General features: G+C 39.5%; 1 protein-coding gene across 5 annotated transcripts in view; it reads right to left on the reverse strand.

The window, feature by feature from the left end:
* ZFY (zinc finger protein Y-linked) overlaps nucleotides 1–19,039 on the reverse strand; it is a 52,685-nt gene extending 33,646 nt beyond the window's left edge. For 2 of the 5 annotated variants that reach the window (XR_009211974.1, XM_032756515.2), the window contains exon 1: nucleotides 18,630–18,711. The gene's annotated coding sequence lies outside the window, so the exon portion shown is untranslated. Of the gene's footprint in view, nucleotides 1–18,629 lie in introns of all 5 variants that reach the window. The other 3 variants (XM_032756516.2, XM_032756514.2, XM_032756512.2) reach the window with 2 other exon arrangements.
* Between the last annotated feature and the right edge of the window lie 4 nt (nucleotides 19,040–19,043).

Raw genomic sequence — 19,043 nt, forward strand, 5'->3', positions numbered from 1 at the left:
TACCACATGACTTGTTTACTGTTATTACTCAACTTTGCAACCTAGCTGGACAGCATGTCATTCTTCAAACAATCTTTATGTTTTTACCCTGGCACTCAACATCCTAGAGTTTTCTAGGAGGTAAGGTCTTGAAAAAGTGAAGCTATACCTAGTCAACTGTCATTAGCAGGGTCAATAACTGCTAATATTTACAAATATTTATAAATGCAGGAAAATGTCGCTATCAGTGACCTAGGGAGGTAGTACTAGTGTCTCATTTATGTAACCAGACATCTATGCCACAGATAGCTAAATTCTGGTTTAATCATTCTGAAATAGGCAATAAAGAGAAGCAAAGAGCTCAAACAAGTGAGAAACCAACCACTAACTGCTGTATTCTAGGACTCTATTCAGCACAACAGCTACAAACTCAAAATCTTGAATGAAAGGGGGTTAGGTATAATTTTACGTCATATACATATCCCTACTATGTACTTGAGCCTATGATAAGGGCTGCCCACCAATCCAATCTTCACTATAGTGAGCAATCATTCTTCAACAACACATTTGACTGATTATTGTCCTATTTTATCATGGCGAAAACTGACAGAGGCAAAAGAGGTTTTTTTGCACTTCACTGTAAAGATGACCATACCTTTACATTAGTAAGTTTTCTTGGGTTACAACTGCCAATTTCTTCCTATAACCAGAACAAAACCATGCTCTTAATGGTAATAATATTATCACAATTTTGATAAGTAAGGTGAAAGATAAGTTCCCATGATTTAACAGTAATTTCCCATACCGTTATAGTAAGAACCAAGCTTAGAGATCAGATGAATTGGAAGACAAGCGGAATGATCCAGAGGATCCACTCTGAAAAATAATTTAGGCCAGGTGTAGTGGCTTAATCCTGTAATCCCAGCATTCTGAGAGACCACAGGAGGGGGATCACTGGAGCCCAGGAGTTCTAGACAAGTCTAGGCAAATAGTTGGTTCCCTTCACTACAAAAAAATTTAAAAATTAGCTGGATGTCATGGTGCACCTGTGGTCTCAGCTACTTGGGAAGCTGAGGCAGGGGAGGATCATTTGAGCCTGAGAGGTCATGTAGCCATGACAGTGAGCTATGATTACACCACTGCACTCCAGCCTAGGTGACAGAGCAAGATGCTGTCTCTATAAAAAACTGCAAAATTAGCCAGATGTGGTGGTGCATGCCTTCAGTCCTAGCTACAGTGGTATGAAGATGAGAAAACAACTAATAGCTAGTAAACCAAAAAAGGAGAAATAAACCAATGTAAAGTAGAAAAGCATTCTACAAACATATATATGTGTGTGTGTATGTATAAGTGTGTGTACGTGTGTGTGTGTATATGTATATATATGGGTTTTTCTTTTTTGAGACAGGGTCTTGCTCTGTCACCCAGGATGGAGTGCAGTGGTGTGATCATGACTCACTACCGCCTCGACTTCCCACACTCAAGCAATCCTCTCATCTCAGTCTCCAGAGTAGCTGAGACTACAGGCACTTACCAACATGCCTGGCTTTTTTTTTTTTTTTTTTGTAGACATGAGGGTCTCCGTAGATTGACCAAGCTGGTCTTCCAACCCTGGCCTCAAAGTAACTGCCTGCCTCTGCCTCCAAAGTACTAGGATTACAAATGTAAGCCATCACAGCTAGCAATATTGCTAAAATAAGGCGGAGCTTGCAGTGAGCCGAGATTGAGCCACTGCACTCCAGCCCGGGTGAAAAAGCGAGAGTCCGTCTCAAAAAAAAAAAAATTTATTAACTTTCACAAGTAATGTGAGAGTACCTATTTCCCAAAAACTAATAAGCATCACAGACTTTAATTTTTTGGCCAAGTTGGGTACCGTGGCTCACCCCAGTAATCCTAGCACTCTGGGAGGCTAAGGCAGGTGGAATGCCTGAACCCAGGAATTTAAAACCAGCCTGGCCAACATGGTGAAACCCCATCTTTACGAAAAATATAAAAATTAACCAATCATGATAGTGGGTGGCCGTAGTCAGTTATCTGGGGGGTTGAGGTGGGACAACTGCTTGAGCCCAGGAGGTTGAGGCTGCAGTGAGCTATAATCTTGTCACTGTACTCTAGCCCGGGCAACAGAACTAGACTGTCTCAAAAAAAGGAAAAAAAAAATGTGACTGCGCATGGTGGCTCACACTTGAAACAGCAAAGGCAAGAGGATTGCTTGAGGCCAGGAGTTCAATACCAGCTCAGGCAACAGAGTGAAACTTTCTCTATACTAAAAAAAAAAAAAAAAAATTAGTTGGGTATGGTGGCATGCCCCTGTAGTCCCAGCCATCAAGAAGGATGAGGACAGAGGATTGCTTGAGCCTAACAGTTTAAGCCTGCAGTAAGCTATGAAGCTTTTTAAGACCCTGTCTCAAAAAAAGAAAAAATAATAACTTCTAACCCCCTTACTGAAAAAAAATAAACATTTATATCCAATGTGTTTTTTCTGGAAAGTCTGCTTGTGCATTTCATATATCTCTCTATCAAGTTTCACCTCACTGATGTAATGTTATGTGTGTTTATATTGTTATGTGATCTATTGTTATATTTCTATTTATCTGTCATAATTTAAATTTTTGAAGCAACCCCATCAGATTTTGACTGGAACTATATCAATCTATACTGATCAATCTGAAAAGAAATAGCATCTTTAAAATATTAACTTTTCTACTCCATATCTATTCTTTAATTTAGGTCCTCTTAGATTTAATATATGAATTTATGAGAAAGATAGATTGTTTCATTACATTTACTTCAAAGCATTGGATGTTAGCCTGCTATAGGCTTCTTTAATAAAGTCAGAAATAAAAGTCAAATGTTAGTCTTTTTAACTTGTATCCATGTTTGTTTTAATTTATTCTAACTTCACCCATTTTTTAAAAGGTGGCATAATTTGTTAGATGCAAAAATCTGTTAAGCCCTTTGTATAAACCATCTATTTAATTCACCATAACTAGTAGATATGACCAATCCTATTTTCCAATTAAGGAAATTGAAGCTTAAAATGCTAAGAAGTCTGCTCAATGACACACTGTGGCAAAAGAACATCTTTCATTTATGGTGTCAAACCACCAAGTCTATTGTTTGTCTCAGTACTCTGTATCATAATCGGGGACTTCATTCCATTTTACTCCTCATATAAATTTCAACTACTTATTTTTTAATCTTTTAATTCCCTATTCTCTAGTTTCACTTGTTTCACAATCTCTTCATTTAGTCTACTTTTAAGTTATCTGAATGTTCATTATCTTAGTCTCAAGAGTTTTATGGTTGGAGAGGAAAACAAAAGTCCTAAGAATGAACATATTTAGAATGTTACTAGTCTCTAAAGTAGTACTTGCACACATTTAGGGAATGGATGTAAAAAGACAAAAATCAAAACTTTTGTTTTTATATATTTTAAAATCTCATCCTTTAAATGTCTACATTGTATGTTTAAAAATAAGTAATAGTTTAACAAGATAGGTGAATAAGAAAAACTGGAGATTACTCAACTAAAAAATGCAAACAGTCCTCCCTTTATAAACTGTAACTGCTTCCCACTCAACACATTGTCTTTGTTAATCAGTCTGAATGGCAAATACAGCAACATGACAACAATACAAAGTAATTACAAAGCAATTATGTTGTAAGATGAAAAATGTAAATCCTACAATATATGTATAAAAAACTGATGAAAGTGAAAAAAAACGTTCAATCACAGTCATGGCCATTGGCTTAAATATAGATCTCCCTTTATAACTGTAGAAAGAAATTACAACTGTAGAAAGAAAAACACAACTGTAAGCTCGGAAGTTATTTCTTTCCAAAGGAGAATTATGTGAATATCAAGACCTGCAATAGCTCTTAGAAAACTGACAAAGCCCTTGAGTATATTTTCTTTATTATCACGCAGGGCATTTCAAAGAAAATACCATTACTGTACTATCACACAATTCTGTCAGCCAAAACTGAATCCACCATTTAATTCATTCTGTTCATTCAAATAATTAGTACACAGGATTACAATTAAATCTGATTTTTGGAAGATGAAACAAATTCATAATTTTTATTTCATCTATAGAAATAAAATCTCAAGCTACTTCACACCATATTTTAAAAGTTTTATCCTGATTTTCTATAGTCCAACTTTCTTCCATATCAAAATACTCAGAAAACATTAATATGGCATGTTATACACATTTCTTTGATATCACTGTAATGCTTTTAACTTCTATCTGACTTTCCTCAATTTTTTTTTTTTTTTTTTGAGATGGAGTCTCACTGCTTTTGCCCAGGCTGGAGTGCACTGGCACAGGTGCAATCTCGGCTTACTGTAACCTCCACTCCCCAGGTTCCAAGCAATTCTCTTGCCTCAGCCTCCCGAGTAGCTGGGATTACAGGTGCCCGCCACCAAGCTCAGCTAATTTTTTTTTTTTTTTTTAGTAGAGATAGGGTTTCAGCATGTTTGGCCAGGGTGGTTTCAAACTCCAACCTCAGGTGATCCACCTGTCTCAGCCTCCCAAAGTGCTGGGAATAACAGGTGGGGGCCACTGCGCTTGGCCCACATATTTTTAATTTAATATATCCTATTTATTTTAAAAATTCACCTTTTTTTTTCTTATCTGCTACTCCACTCAACCAATCTTTTTATGATAAAGCAAATGTTAAATTTCCCTTTTTTTCCTGGCCACCAAACCCTGTCTTCAAGTAGAAGTTTAAATAGAAAATAAACACACTGATTATCTTTCTACTGCCTGAAATCAAGTAACTGGGTTTAACATTAAAACAAAATAACTGAAACGACATAAGTAGAAACAATTTATTTATAAGCTGTTGTTTAAAAAGATGGTGAGATAAAATCATCCAGTACAATAAAAAGCCAGAAAAGAGATGGGAACTCATATGAAATGTTGGCAAACAGATAACATAAAATACAATGGAAAGAGATTTAAAAAGATTTCCTAAATAAGAGATTAAACACACCTGGAAATGATACTCACTCAATGGGTTATGTTTAAAATCCTCCTTGTGGCCATCCAAGTTGGCTCATGTCTATAATCCCAGCACTTTGGGAGGCCAAGGTGGTTGGATTGCTTGAGCCCAGGAGTTCAAGACCAGCCTGGGCAACATAGTGAGATCCCAGCTCTCAAAAAAAAAATCTTCCTTGCATGCCTTTGTTAATAGGAGATTAAAATTAAAACCATAACATACTCTTTAGTTTTTAAAAAATTATATAATTTTTACAAGAGGTAGAAAAAGATTTTTTAAAAAGGCATATTAACAAACAAAAAAGCCAGAAATTAACCAAAACACATTTTAAGACAAGAATCACCATCAGTGTTGAAATACATCATGTCTTAATGTTAAAAAGAAAATAGTGACATAATATGTAATAGTCCTAAACACAGGCCCCTAAAAAATACAGCCCAATAAATACATACATTTGAAAACATAGGGAAAAACTTAAATAATTCAGGGGTAACAAGTAAAATATCTATAGAGGCCAAGTGCAGTGGCTCACGCCTCTAATCCCAGCACTTTGGAAGCTAAGGTGGGAGGATCACTTGAGGTCAGGCGTTCGAGACCAGCCTGGCCAACATGGTCCTGGCCAATATGGTTAAACCTCATCTCTACTAAAAACACATAAAAAATTAGCCGGGTTTGATGGCATGCAACTACTTGGGAAGCTCAGGCACAAGAATTGCTTGGACCTGGAGGCACAGGTTGCAGTAAGCCGACATCATACTACTCCACTTCAGCCTGGGCAACACAGTGAAATGCTGAGTCAAAAGAGGGGAGTGGAGGGGAACGGCTTTAATCGCATATATTGTAAAAAGTGAAATTAAATACAAATGTGCTAAGCCTCCTACATACGCACACACAGAAAACTGAAAAAGGCATAATAAACTCAAGCAAAAGGGAACAAAAGATAGACAAAAAGCATCAACAAAAAAATTGCTTAAAAAATATAATCGAATTCGTATTTGGCAAGAAAAATGGCAAAATGTAAAAAGGTTAGCAGAAAAAAGGAAGCAAACTGATAAAATTATACATGTTTTATAAGTCATAAGATAAAACTATAAATATTTATATCATATTTATAAATATATTTCTAGGACATTAAAAATTCTGTATAAGCAACAAGAACCTACTCAAGAAAAGCCAAAGACATATCACCATGAAAGAAACTTTCAATATATCAAATGTCAAAAAAATATTCACGGCCAGGCATGGTGGCTCACATCTATAATCCAGCACTTTAAGGGGAGACCAAGGCGGACAGATCACCTGATGCCGGGAGTTCAACACCAGCATGACCAACATGAAGAAACCCCGTGTCTACTAAAAATACAAAATTAGCTGGGCATTGTGGCCCATGCCTGTAATCCTGGCTACTCAGGAGGCTGAGGCAGGAGAATTGCTTGAACCCGGGAGGCAAAGGTTGCAGTGAGCCAAGATTGCACCACTGACTGCAGCCTGGGCAACAGAACAAGACTCCATCTCAAAATAAATAAATAAATAAAAATTCATAAAAAGACTCCAAGAACAAGTAAATATACAAGGAAATTCTATCTAACTTCTAAGAAACAACGAATCCCTTTTTAATAGGCAACCTGTGTCCAGAAAGAGAGAAACCCTCATTACATGAGTTTAACATAATCTTATCAAACCGTGAAAAAAAAAAAAATTACAGGACTATAATTTTGTTTCATTAGCATCTATGAGACTATGCAGATAGGACTACAACAAGGCAATGTAAATATTAAACATCCAGGTGATTCAAAGAATGTTTAAAGTTAGAAACTCTGTTAATGCAATTAAGCACATTAATAAATTAAAGGGGAAAATCAACAGATGTAACCAAGGTTATCTTAAAAATTCAACTCCTCCTTTTCATTTAAAAAAAAAAAAACTCTCAAATTGTGAATGGAAGGAAGCTTAAAGAATATCTTCCCAAGAAAACTTTTTAACATCAGTATTTAAGGATATAACACTGGAAACACTTCTTTTAAAAAATCTGGACCACTGGAAAAGAAATCTAACATCACTCTTCCCAGATAATATAATTATACAAAAAATGTCAAAAAATCATCGTTATTACTGCTGAATCTCACTATGTCTACATGCTCACAATTGTAGGATAAGCCTTTATATACCACTAAGAACAAACATTGCCAAGTAAATTGATATACTCAAGTTCTTTTAGATTTATTCACACAGTTTTTAAAAATCATACACCACTCTTACGCATACATAGAAAGGAAAATAACATCCAAAGGAAATTGGCTCAGGGTATTGATAAAATTTATTTGAATTCAGAGTGCTACTCTGACTCACTTTTCTATTCACTGCTGTTCAATGTCCTTATCTTTCTAACAATAGAGTCATCTTGATAACAACAGTGCTAATGATGAAGCATACTAAATTATCATCTCTAGAATATTATTTCAAGTCAAAGACAACTACTTTGCAAGTTCTGATGCTAGTACTTTACCATTTGACAAAAGTCTGTTTCATCTTTTTCCCTCAACTGAATCACACTAATATATGGTAAGGAACTGCTCTCCAAAATTAGAAAATATGTAATAAATACATTACAACATATTTGTACTCAACATACAACCAATTAACCTCTGACTGAACCAAGGGCCAATCAAACCTGCCTCTGGCCATTTCCTTCAGCCAGGCACAGTGGCTCATGCCTGTAATCTCAGCACTTTGGGAGGCTGAGGCAGGCAGATCACGAGGTCAGGAGTTCAAAAACAGCCTAGTGAAACCCCGTCTCTACTAAAAATATATAAAATATATATAATTAACCAGGCATGGTGGTGCACGCCTGCAATCCTAGCCACTCAGGAAGCTGAGGCAGGAGAACAGCTTGAATCCAGGAAGCGGACGTTGCAGTGAGCTGAGATCACGCCACTGTACTCCAGCCTGGGCAACAGAGCGAGACTCCTTCTCTAAATAAATAAATAAATAAATAAATAAATAAATAAAAATTTGCTTCAATTTATCCAAAGGAAATTTATTTTATTTACAGTTACACTGTTTGGCACGTATCAGCAACCTGATTAGTGCCAAAAATGGATGCAATTCATTTGAAGTGATGACAAAATGAACAACTTATAAACTGGAAAACTGATTATAGGACTCTATCCATGGTAAAATACATTCTGATTTTAGAAGTGCTAAAATATGAAGATTTATACATCTCAGAATCTATGAAATATGATCATGGGATTTTCAGCAAGGTTGCTGAAAGTCAATAGGATTTCTATTATAAATTACAACAACTGGTAAGTATAACTTTTTGAAACTGTTATTCATAATGGCAACAAAAGTCACACAACATCTTGGTATAGTTATCCAAAATCTTCCAAGATCTCTATAAAAAGCAATATAATATATTGTAGGTATAGTATGTTAGTACAACCCCAGTGGAAAACTGTAAAGAGATTTCTCAAAGAACTATATTTATCATAGAGCTACTCACTGTAGCAAAGACATGGAAACAACGTATGTGTCCATCAATGAATGAATGCAGAAAGAAAATGTGGCACAGCTGGAGGCCATGGCTCATGTCTGTAATCCCAAGACTTTTGAAGGCTGAGACAGGAGGATCACCTGGACCTAAGAGTTCAAGGCCAGCTTGGGTAACATAGTGAAACCCTGCCTCTACCAAAAAGTAAACTTAAAAAAAAAAAATTTACGCAGGAATGGGGGTGTGCACCTGCAGTCCCAGCTACTGGGGAGGCTGAGGTGAAAGGAACATGTGAGCCCAGGAAGTGAAGGCTGCAGTGAGCCATGATCAGGCACCACACTCCAGCCTGGATAACAGAAGTGAGACCCTGTCTCAAAAAAATAAATAAATAAATAAATAGCCCTGGCACTATAGCCTAGGTAACAGAAGAGAGGCCAAAAAATAAAAATTAAAAAAAAAAAAAAGGAAAGAAAAATTAGCCAGGCACGTTGGCTCATACCAGTAATCCCAACAATTTTGGAGGCCAAGGTGGATCGCTTGAGCTTAGGAGTTCAAGACCAACCTGAGCAACATAGTGACACCCCTATCCCTACAAAAAAAAAAATACAAAAATTAGGCCCAGGCACAGTGGCTTATATCTGTAATCTCAGCACTTTGGGAGGCTGACAGCCTGGTCATTTGAGGCCAAGAGTTCAAGACCAGCCTTGCCAACATGGTGAAAACTCATCTCTACCAAAAATACAAAAACTAACTAGGCATGGTGAGGTGCACCTGTAGTCCCAGCTACAGGTGCTGGGACTAAACCTGGGAGGCTGAGGCACGAGAATCGCTTGAACCTGAGAGGTGGAGGTTGCAATGAGCAACACTGCACTTCAGCCTGGGTGAGAGTGAGACCTGGTCTCAAAAAAGAAAAAAAAAAAATTAGCCAGTCGTGGTGAATGTCCTATACTCCCTGCTACAAAGGAGGCTGAGGTGGGAGGATCACTTAAGTTCAGGAATTCAAGACCAGTCTGAGCAACATAGTAAGACCCCATCTCTGCAAAAATATATAAAAATTATCTGGACATGGTGGTGTGCACCTATACTCTAAGCTGCACAGAAGGCTGAGGTGGGAGGATCACTTGAGCCCAGGAAGTCAAGGCTGCAGTGAGCTATGATCATGCCACAGGACTCCAGCCTGTGCAAGACAGTGGGACTCTGTCTCAAAAGAAAAAAAAAAAACAGTGGTATATATATGCAACAGAATACTATTCAGCTATTAAAAAAATGTCTTTTGCAGCAACATGGGTGAAACTGAAGGCTATTATCTTAAGTGAATACACCAGGTACAGAAAGACAAATGCCATGTTATCTCATAAGTGGGAGCTAACTAATGTGTACACATGGACTTGACACTAGAGACTCAGAAGGGTAAAGGGGTGGAAGCGAGTTGGATAATGAGAGATTACTTAATGGGTGTAATGTAGGTTACTTAGGAGATAGCTACTCTACCATCTCTATGTATACATTTCTATATATATAACAAATGCATCTATGTATATGCCATGCAATCTGTGTATGTACTTGTACCCCATAAATTTCCACACACACACATATTGTGTATATATGGACAGTGGACCTAGATGGTCAACTTCAAAACCTACTCCAGCACTTAATTATATGTATATATAATATCATAGCCTATAGACTTTCTTATCAGAAATACAGTATAAAGCTAGGGAAAGTGGCTCACTCACACTTGTAATCCTAGCACTTTGGAAGGCAGAGATGGGAGGATCACTGCAACCCAGGAGTTCAGAGCCTGCCTGGGCAATACAGTGAGTCCCCATTTCTATAAAAAATAAAAAACTCGCTGGGTGTGCACGGTGGTTTGTGCCTGTAGTTCCAACCACTTGGGAGGCTGAAGTAAGAGGATCACTTGAGCCCAGAAGTCCAAGAGTGAAGTGAGCCATAATCATGCATCAGTGCACTCCAGCCTGGTAACAGCAAGACCCTCTCTCATATTTAAAAAAAAAAAAAAGGTATAAAACATTTTACTTTAGGGAGTGATACATAGATTAAATGGGCTAATATATTAATAAACCTCAAGAACAGAGCTAGTGGCCGGGTGCGGTGGCTCACACCTGTAATCCCAGCACTGTGGGAGACCAAGGCAGGCAGATCACCTGAGGTCAGGAGTTCAAGACCAGCTGGCCAACATGGTAAAACCCCATCTCTACAAAAACACAAAAATTAGCCAGGCATGATGGCAGGTGCCTGTAATCCCAGCTACTTCGGAGGCTGGGGCGGAAGAATTGTTTGAACCCGGGAGGTTGCAATGACCCGAAATTGGGCCATGGCACTCCAGGCTGGGTGATAGAGTGAGATTCCATCTCAAAAAGAATAGTGCTAGCACACAAGAAGTATTTATGATTATGTACTAAATTCACCAAAACCATGTGTGTCTCTGTGTATATACGTATTCTATAAATGTGATACATATACAAAACTTGAAAGTTTTACCAGGATTTTTTTTTTTTTTTTTGAGATGGAGTCTCCCTGTTGCTCAGACTGGAATGCAGTGACACGATCTCGGCTCACTGCAACCTCTCTGCATACCAGGTTCAAGCAATTCTTCTGCCTCAGCCTCTCCCATAGCTGAGATTACAGGCACCTGCCACCACATCTGGTTAATTTTTGTATTTTTAGTAGAGACTGTGTTTTACTATGTTGGCCAGGCTGGTCTCAAACTCCAGACCTCAGGTGACCTGCCAGCCTCAGCTTCCCAAACTGCTGGGATTACAAGCATGAGCCACTGTGCCCAGCCTACGAAAACTGAAAAACCCTAAAATGAGTAGAAGAAAAACAACTAAAACAATCAGGAGGCTGACATGGGAGGATCACTTGAGCCTGGGAAGTGGAGACTGAAGTGAGTTTAGATAGTGCCACTACACTACAGCCTAGTAACAGAGCAAGACTCCGTCTCAATTTTTTTTTTTTTTTTTTTTTTTTTTTTTTTTTTTTGAGACGGAGTCTCGCTCTGTCGCCCAGGCTGGAGTGAAGTGGCACAATCTCGGCTCACTGCAAGCTCCGCCTCCCGGGTTCACGCCATTCTCCTGCCTCAGCCTCTCCGAGTAGCTGGGATTACAGGCGCCCGCCACCACGCCCGGCTAATTTTTTTTGTATTTTTAGTAGAGACGGGGTTTCACCGTGGTCTTGATCTCCTGACCTCGTGATCCACCCGCCTCGGCCTCCCAAAGTGCTGGGATTACAAGCGTGAGCCACCGCGCCCGGCCGACTCCGTCTCAATTTTAAAAAAGAAAAGAAAGCTAAAACAATTCTAAACAAAATATACATACCAACATTTGATTATAAAGTCAGTTTTAAAAGACAGCAAACAGAGAAGCAAATAAAACACTGAAAACAAAATAGAGAAACTAAAAATGCATAAATACATAAAGGAATCTGAAATACCACATAAACTGCATTACATATCAATGGAGAGAAAAGCTAAACGAAATAAAGCCATATGAAGAAAAATAAATTGCAATTCTGTAAAAAATACAAAAGATATCCAGGATTCATGCCCTACATATTTTTGTAAAACACAAAACTTTAAATCAGTTTTTAAAACAAATAGAAGACAGCATCTTTATGTCCTTTTTAACAGGAAAATGTATTGCAGACACAAAAATTCCAACCTGTATATGAAAACACTAAAAGGATTACCTCAAACTGCATCCTACTCAACAAAATATACCCAAAAGAACGTTAAAAGAAGCCCCAGGCCAGGCATGGTGGCTCACACCTGTAGTTCCAACAGTCTGGGAAGCTAAAGCAGGAAGAGTGCTTCAGCCCAGGAGTTCAAGACCAGTGTCTATGAAAAATAACAAACAAAAAATTAACCAGTGTAGTGGGGTGCACCTGGGCCCAGCTCTTCAGGAGGCTGAGGCAAAGGGTTTGCTTGAACCCAAGAGGTCAAGGCTGCAATGAGTTGTGACCACTCCACCACACTCCAGCATATGAAACAGAGTGAGATACACACAGACACACACACACACACACAGACACACAGTTTATATTGGGAGAGGGTGGGCAAGTGGGGAAGCTCAACCTCACTAGAAATATGATAAATGCAAAATTAAAACAACTGGGTATTATTCATCTCCAAAACCCTGAAAAATTAAACTGTCAAATCTTTGGAGCCAGGTACGGTGGCTCACGCCTGTAATCCCAGCACTTTGTGAGGCCAAGACAGACAGATCACCTGAAGTCAAGAGTTCGAGACCAGCCTGGCCAGCATGACAAAACCCTACCTCTACTAAATAAACAAATAAATAAGCCAGGTGTGGTGGCACGTGCCTGTAGTCCCAGCTATTCCGGAGGCTGACGCACAAGAACTGCTTGAACCCAGGAGGCAAACGTTGCAGTGAGCCAAGATTGTACCACTGCACTCCAGCCTGGGCAACAGAGCGAGACTCTTGCCTCAAAAAAAAAAAAAAAAAAATCATTGGTAATGATATGGAGAAACAGTCTAATAGAAAACTTACTATCAACTAGATACAACCAATGTGGAAAGAATTTGGTAATTCCAGTAAAGTTGACAATGCACATACACTTCAGATTACCAATTTCACTTAAACCCAAGAGAAGTTAATCATGTACAATGATGTTCACGGGCACATTGTTTCAAAATCGCAAAAGACTGAAAATCTAACTGATTCCTCGTAATGAATAAATAGGCCACAGTATATTTATAAACTATAATAGAATATAAATAAATTCAGATTAATGATTTCCCAAACTTTTTCACCTTAGGACTCCTTTACAATTAAAACATTTGAGAGTCCTCAAAGAGCTTTTGTTTAAGGAAGTTTTATTATCAATATATACCATTTTAAAAGTTAATGCCTAGTAATTTTAGGAAAAGTTTATGTTTATTCAGTTGAAACTAATAAACCATTAATATTAAGATAAATAACACTATTAAAAGCACTTTCCAAATTACAATTTTTTTGTTAATCTTTTTAATGCCTGGCTTAAAATAAAACAGGTGGATTCCTCTATCTGCTTCTGCATTCAACTTTCTGAAACATCCGAAACTCCTGAAAACTCTACCGTACACTACATTCACAGGCTAATAAGAGTAAAAAAGGCAAATAGCTTCTTGGTATTTTTTAAAAAATTGTTTTCCTCTCACAGACATCTGAAAAGGTATCAAAGATCCCCACGGGTTCCTAGACCAACTTTTGCTAACTAAAATATCAGATCCACAGGTAACATGAAAGAAACTCAAAACCTCACTGTTGAGTGATTAAAAAAAAAACACAAAATGACACATACTATAAGATACCTTTCTAAAGTTAAAACATACACAAGGAAACCAGTCTGGGGAAAAAGCAGCAGGATTGGGAAGCACTGAAGGCAACTCTTTAAAATGACCTGCAAAATTCCATTTCTTTAAATAAAAAAAGATATGAAACAAGTATGAAAGACTAATATTTGTTACAATCTGTTACAACAGATTGTACTTGCTTACTGAGGACAGAAGATTTTATAATTTACATGTTTAATATATTAACTAGTTAATTTTTTAAAGCCACTGACGTAGATTCCTTTGTGCCTCTCCTAGATTCAAATTCCTCTTTCAATAAAGCAGGATTTGGTTATAATCTAGTAACTCTTATTTCATTTTATAGCTAAATAAGAAAGCCGTATTTATGAAAATACTATGTTTAAAACAATTTAGTAAGAAAAAGAATGGGCTCTCAGTCAAGGTAAATTGTGAAAGCAATGGTGGAAACATGTTCCTGAGAATCCTGTTTTCATCTGCTGCCTTCAAAAAATGAACACTGTATGCCTTAACACTTACACAATTCAAGAACATTATTTGGCTCCTTAATTTCAACTGGAGGACCATTCAACTTCATATAAATCTCTGCATTAAATTATTCAAATAATTTTTTTTGGAGTAATGTTTACCTGCCAAATCACTCTGTTAGGGGAGCAAATCAAGATAAAAACCTATCTACTATAATTAAGGGCTTCAAAAGTTATGGATGAAAACAAAAGTATAAACCTACATTTAGAATACAACAGATTAAATGTTAATTAAAGATATCTACACTGCTCTAAGTGACAGGGATGATAGAAAGCCTGGTAAAACAGTAGTGTTTGGAAAACAAAGAAAGCAAAAATCAGGAATTATTTTAGGGACTCTAGGGCAAAAGAGGTTCACTGCACGTTACCAGGCACCTACTATGTGCTAGATAAATTTAGTTTCAGCAATATTGAATATGGACTGTTAATAAGAGGTCAGGATGGAGATGTTCAGTAGGTAACTGTAAATGCTAGATGAGAAATTTTATGAGTGAGAATAAGAGATAGTGATGCCAGGGAAGAAGTTTGGATAAAACAAGTAATTAATCTCAAGTTAAATTCCTTATTTAGGTTAGGAAAATGACCAGAGCAGACAAAGCACAGAGAGTTTCTGAAATGCAGTACACGTTCATGTGACACACCAATTACCTGCTGTGGAACAGTTTCACACGTTGAGAAATACCAGATTTAGAAGCGGGAAGAATAGAAATAAAAGTACTAGTGAAACTAAAGAGAAGATAGATAAGGTTTTTGTAAAATGAGCATACCTATGAATATTTATAGAAAGGGAGGAGCAGGCAGAGAGTAGGGAAAAGGGTAAGCAGAGAAAACGGACTTTGAAAGCAGCACTTCTTCCACCGGCAAAAGAAAGTGTAGGAAGAAATAAAGAAAAAGTATGAAATGAATGAGATCAAACATTTGTATCATATGGTCATCTATCTTTCTCAATTAAGTAACAAAGTAATATGCAGGGGTTGAAGAATTTAAGAATCTAAAAAGGTTTGCAATTGCCAGAATGCACAAATGCAACAATTCAAAGGATATCAATTAGTGACAATACAAATGTAACAAAGTCAGAGTTATTTATATACATATATAAAAAAGCACTGTATGCTTTTTAAAAAAAAGTTAAGGGGCATCTATTTGAAAAATACACATAAATTAAAAACTAACAACTCATTTATCCAAGATAATTGGCTAGCAGAGGTCGGGCACAGTGGTTCACGCCTGTAAACCCAGCACACGCCTGTAATCCCAGCACTTCAGGAAGCCAAGGCGAGTGGATCATCTGAGGTCAGGAGGTCAAGACCAGCCTGACCAACATGGTGAAACCCCATTTCTACCGAAACTACAAAAACCTGGGTACAGTGGCACACAACTGTAGTCCCAGCTACTTAGAAGGCTTAGGCAGGAGAATCGCTTGAACCCAGGAGGCGGAGGTGGCAGTGAGCTGATACCAACAACGCAAACCAGGCTGGGTGACATAAGGAGACTCTGCCTCAAAAAAAAATGGCTAGCAGATCATCAAGGTCTATCCCATCAGGCAAAAAAATATTTTATACTTAACAATTTCCTTATAAATCCTTTAAAACTATGCACTTGCCTATATTCTTTTTGCACATCCACTGCTGATGTACTAGAACATCTACAGCTGCTGTACTGTACAAGATACAGTTCTATCTTCTTTACAGCTCTTCAGCTGTCAAGACATAAGGCAACTACCTCTGCAGTTTATGTTGACCCTTAGCAAGTCAACAACTAGACTGCATTAAAAATTTGCTTTGACGGCCGGGCGCGGTGGCTCACGCCTGTAATCCCCGCACTTTGTGAGGCCGAGGCGGGTACATCACGAGGTCAGGAGACGGAGACCATTCTGGCTAACACCGTGAAACCCCATTTCTACTAAAAATACAAAAAAAATTAGCCGGGTGTGGTGGCAGGTGCCTGTAGTCCCAGCTACTTTGGAGGCTGAGGCAGGAGAATGGCGTGAACCCGGCAGGCGGAGCTTGCCGTGAGCCGAGATCGCGCCACTGCACTCCAGCCTGGGTAACAGAGCGAGACTCTGTTTAAAAAAAAAAAATGTTGCTTTGACTACCTCCTGCAATATACTGCTACATTTTTGTAAAACAGCAATCTCTAGTTCCCTTCAGACTTCTTTGAATCATCAGAGTTCTGATGTGCTGCAGTCTGGGAAAACTCAAAACCTGCCTTTTATTTAGTAAACATCCAGGAAACAAGTACTGCTGTACATGTTCTCTGAAACTACTGCATCTAGGACCCTCACACGTAAAGTGAACAGCGAATTTTAAAGCTTGCTTACCTGAAGACTATTTTCATCAGAGGATTACCTTCCCCAAGAAGAAGGGCAAAGTTTCATAAAGCCACCTGAAGGCTACTGCATTTCTGAAAACTGCTTTTCTAAACATACCTCTCAAACTGATTTCCTGTATTTTTCAACTACAGTAAATACAATTTTGCTTACAATTTTAAATATAATAGGAGCAAAAGATTATTTGGTAAACTTTCGATGCGAAAATAAAGCCGCAATCTAGCAAAGACTAATTCAAAAAATAGCTACATTCTTTTTTTTTTTCTTGAGACAGACTCGCTCTTGCTCCCCAGGCTGGAGTGCAGTGGTGCGATATCGCCTCACTGCAACCTCCACCTTCCAAGTACCTGGGATTACAGGCGCGCGCCATCATGCTTTGCTAGTTTTTTTGTGTTTTTAGTAGAGACGGGGTTTCGCCATATCGGTCTCGAGCTGGATTCGAACTCCTGACCTCGGGTGATCCGCGCGCTTCGGCCTCCCAAAGTGGTGAGATTACAGGCGTGAGTTACCGCACCTGGCCAAAAAACAGCTACATTCTTGATCATCTATCCAGTAACGAAAACACTTAACAATTTGCTATTAGCTCTCAATGCTTCTCAACCTTTAAACTTTTGTAACAGCTGCAGCCAGAGCTCAGCATAAACTCAGGTGTGCCACCAACGTATTTCAGAATCTACCTTTTACAGCCTAAATTTGTATCCCTTTCCTGTCTATATTATCCACTCCAGCCAAACCGTAAACATTTGCATTATCTACAGACATTCCATTCTTGTAATGACTTCTCCTACTCCCTTTCCTCACCCTAGCTAAACCCCATCTACTTCAGGAATCCTTTCCCAATTTTGCAAACCGAAACCTCGCCTCCCTGTGAAATGCCCCCAGCAAACTTTTTGCAGTCACGTTCTGCATTAAGAGCCTTTTAAATCTTTCTTAGCACCTAGCACTGTCCAGCGCTCACATTACTGTGCTCCAATTTGCCAGCAAAGTTGTACAAAATGCTAACAAAAGTATTTTGAAAATGAAACTGTATAAGAAATTTCAAATAAAATCTCAATGTCATCATGGAACCTCCAAGTAATGCATGAATTGTCTTTCAAAAAGAAAAATACCTCTTCTGCCTATTTTCCATCTCTTACTCAAAAAAAGTACACAGACTAAAAATTAGCTCGTTTAAATACAGCTCATCAAAAAAGTGTTTCCACATAAATGGGAAAAGTCGCCTTGGGGACATTTTACTCCTCTGCCCTCGTGCTGTATAATTTGTACTGTATTGTCTATTGGACGAGTGCCTAACAACTCTTGTCATAGTAAATTCCACTTCTATTTTTCAAATCCTCGAGGAGGCAATGATGGTTGAAAAACAAGCGCATTGAAGGTCCCTGAACAGCCACATAATGACTTTAATTACAGGAAAATAAAATTTTCTGGAATTTATGTGCTCTCGTGAGCCCAGGTGCCCGAACTGCCACCTGCCGAGACGGGTGGCTATGGACTCTCGGAAGGGCAGAGAGCCGGGAGCGCTAAGGGACGAAATGACCCCCACGCCCGAACGGACGCCTGCGGCATGTCACCTAAAGCGTAGCCGACACTGCGCCCAGCCAAGGATGGGCTGTCAGGGGAAGGCCGAAAGGTGGCGCTGCCGCAGGCGTCTGGAACGTAAGCGCGCATAAGGCGACACAGGCAAGGGCCGCCAAGGGAAAGAGCACGCCCCGTCGCGCAGACACGCCGTCGCGCGGGAGGCTGGACTACCGCCGCCGCCCTTTTCCCCATCCCCGGCTCAAGGATGATAACGGAATTTTTTTCCAGATATCGCCTTCAAAATGGCGGCTCCGCCTCCCGACAACACTCTAAATACTCCCCAGCAGCAGGCGCCTAGCATCCGCCATCTTGCCCCCCCGTCCCTCCTCCCCTTCGCGGATATTTACATAGCGAAAATAGGCCCAGCAGGCCTGCGGCCTTCACCTCACGCCTGCGGCCTTCACCTCACGCCTGTAGACTTCGCCTCCTCGCCCCCGTGCCGTGCTCTGCGTCTGCAGTGGCGTCGACCCCAGGTCCATCAACCGGCTTCCGGACAAGCGGGCGAACTTTTCGCACCCCTACCCGCTTACGGAGCGCACCTCCGCAGCCGCTCAGGGTAGCCGGATAATCCCTAGGCCTAACTGCGGCCTCCTCGGGGCCTGTTCAGCGCCGAGCGCCACGACGGCCGGCCTAGCCGGGGAGGGCGCCCTACGGGACGCCGACCACGCCACCACCAAGTTACTGCGCGCGCACTAGGCCCCGCGGCCGCGGGGGCACACGGGACTCACCCGACGGATGTGCGGGCGGTTGGCGATAGCGGCGGGTGTTGCAGGCCGGCCTTTCTCTGCAGCACTGGGC

The sequence above is a fragment of the Hylobates moloch genome, unplaced genomic scaffold, assembly GCF_009828535.3.
Source record: "Hylobates moloch isolate HMO894 unplaced genomic scaffold, HMol_V3 SCAFFOLD_25, whole genome shotgun sequence".
Classification (NCBI taxonomy): domain Eukaryota; kingdom Metazoa; phylum Chordata; class Mammalia; order Primates; family Hylobatidae; genus Hylobates; species Hylobates moloch.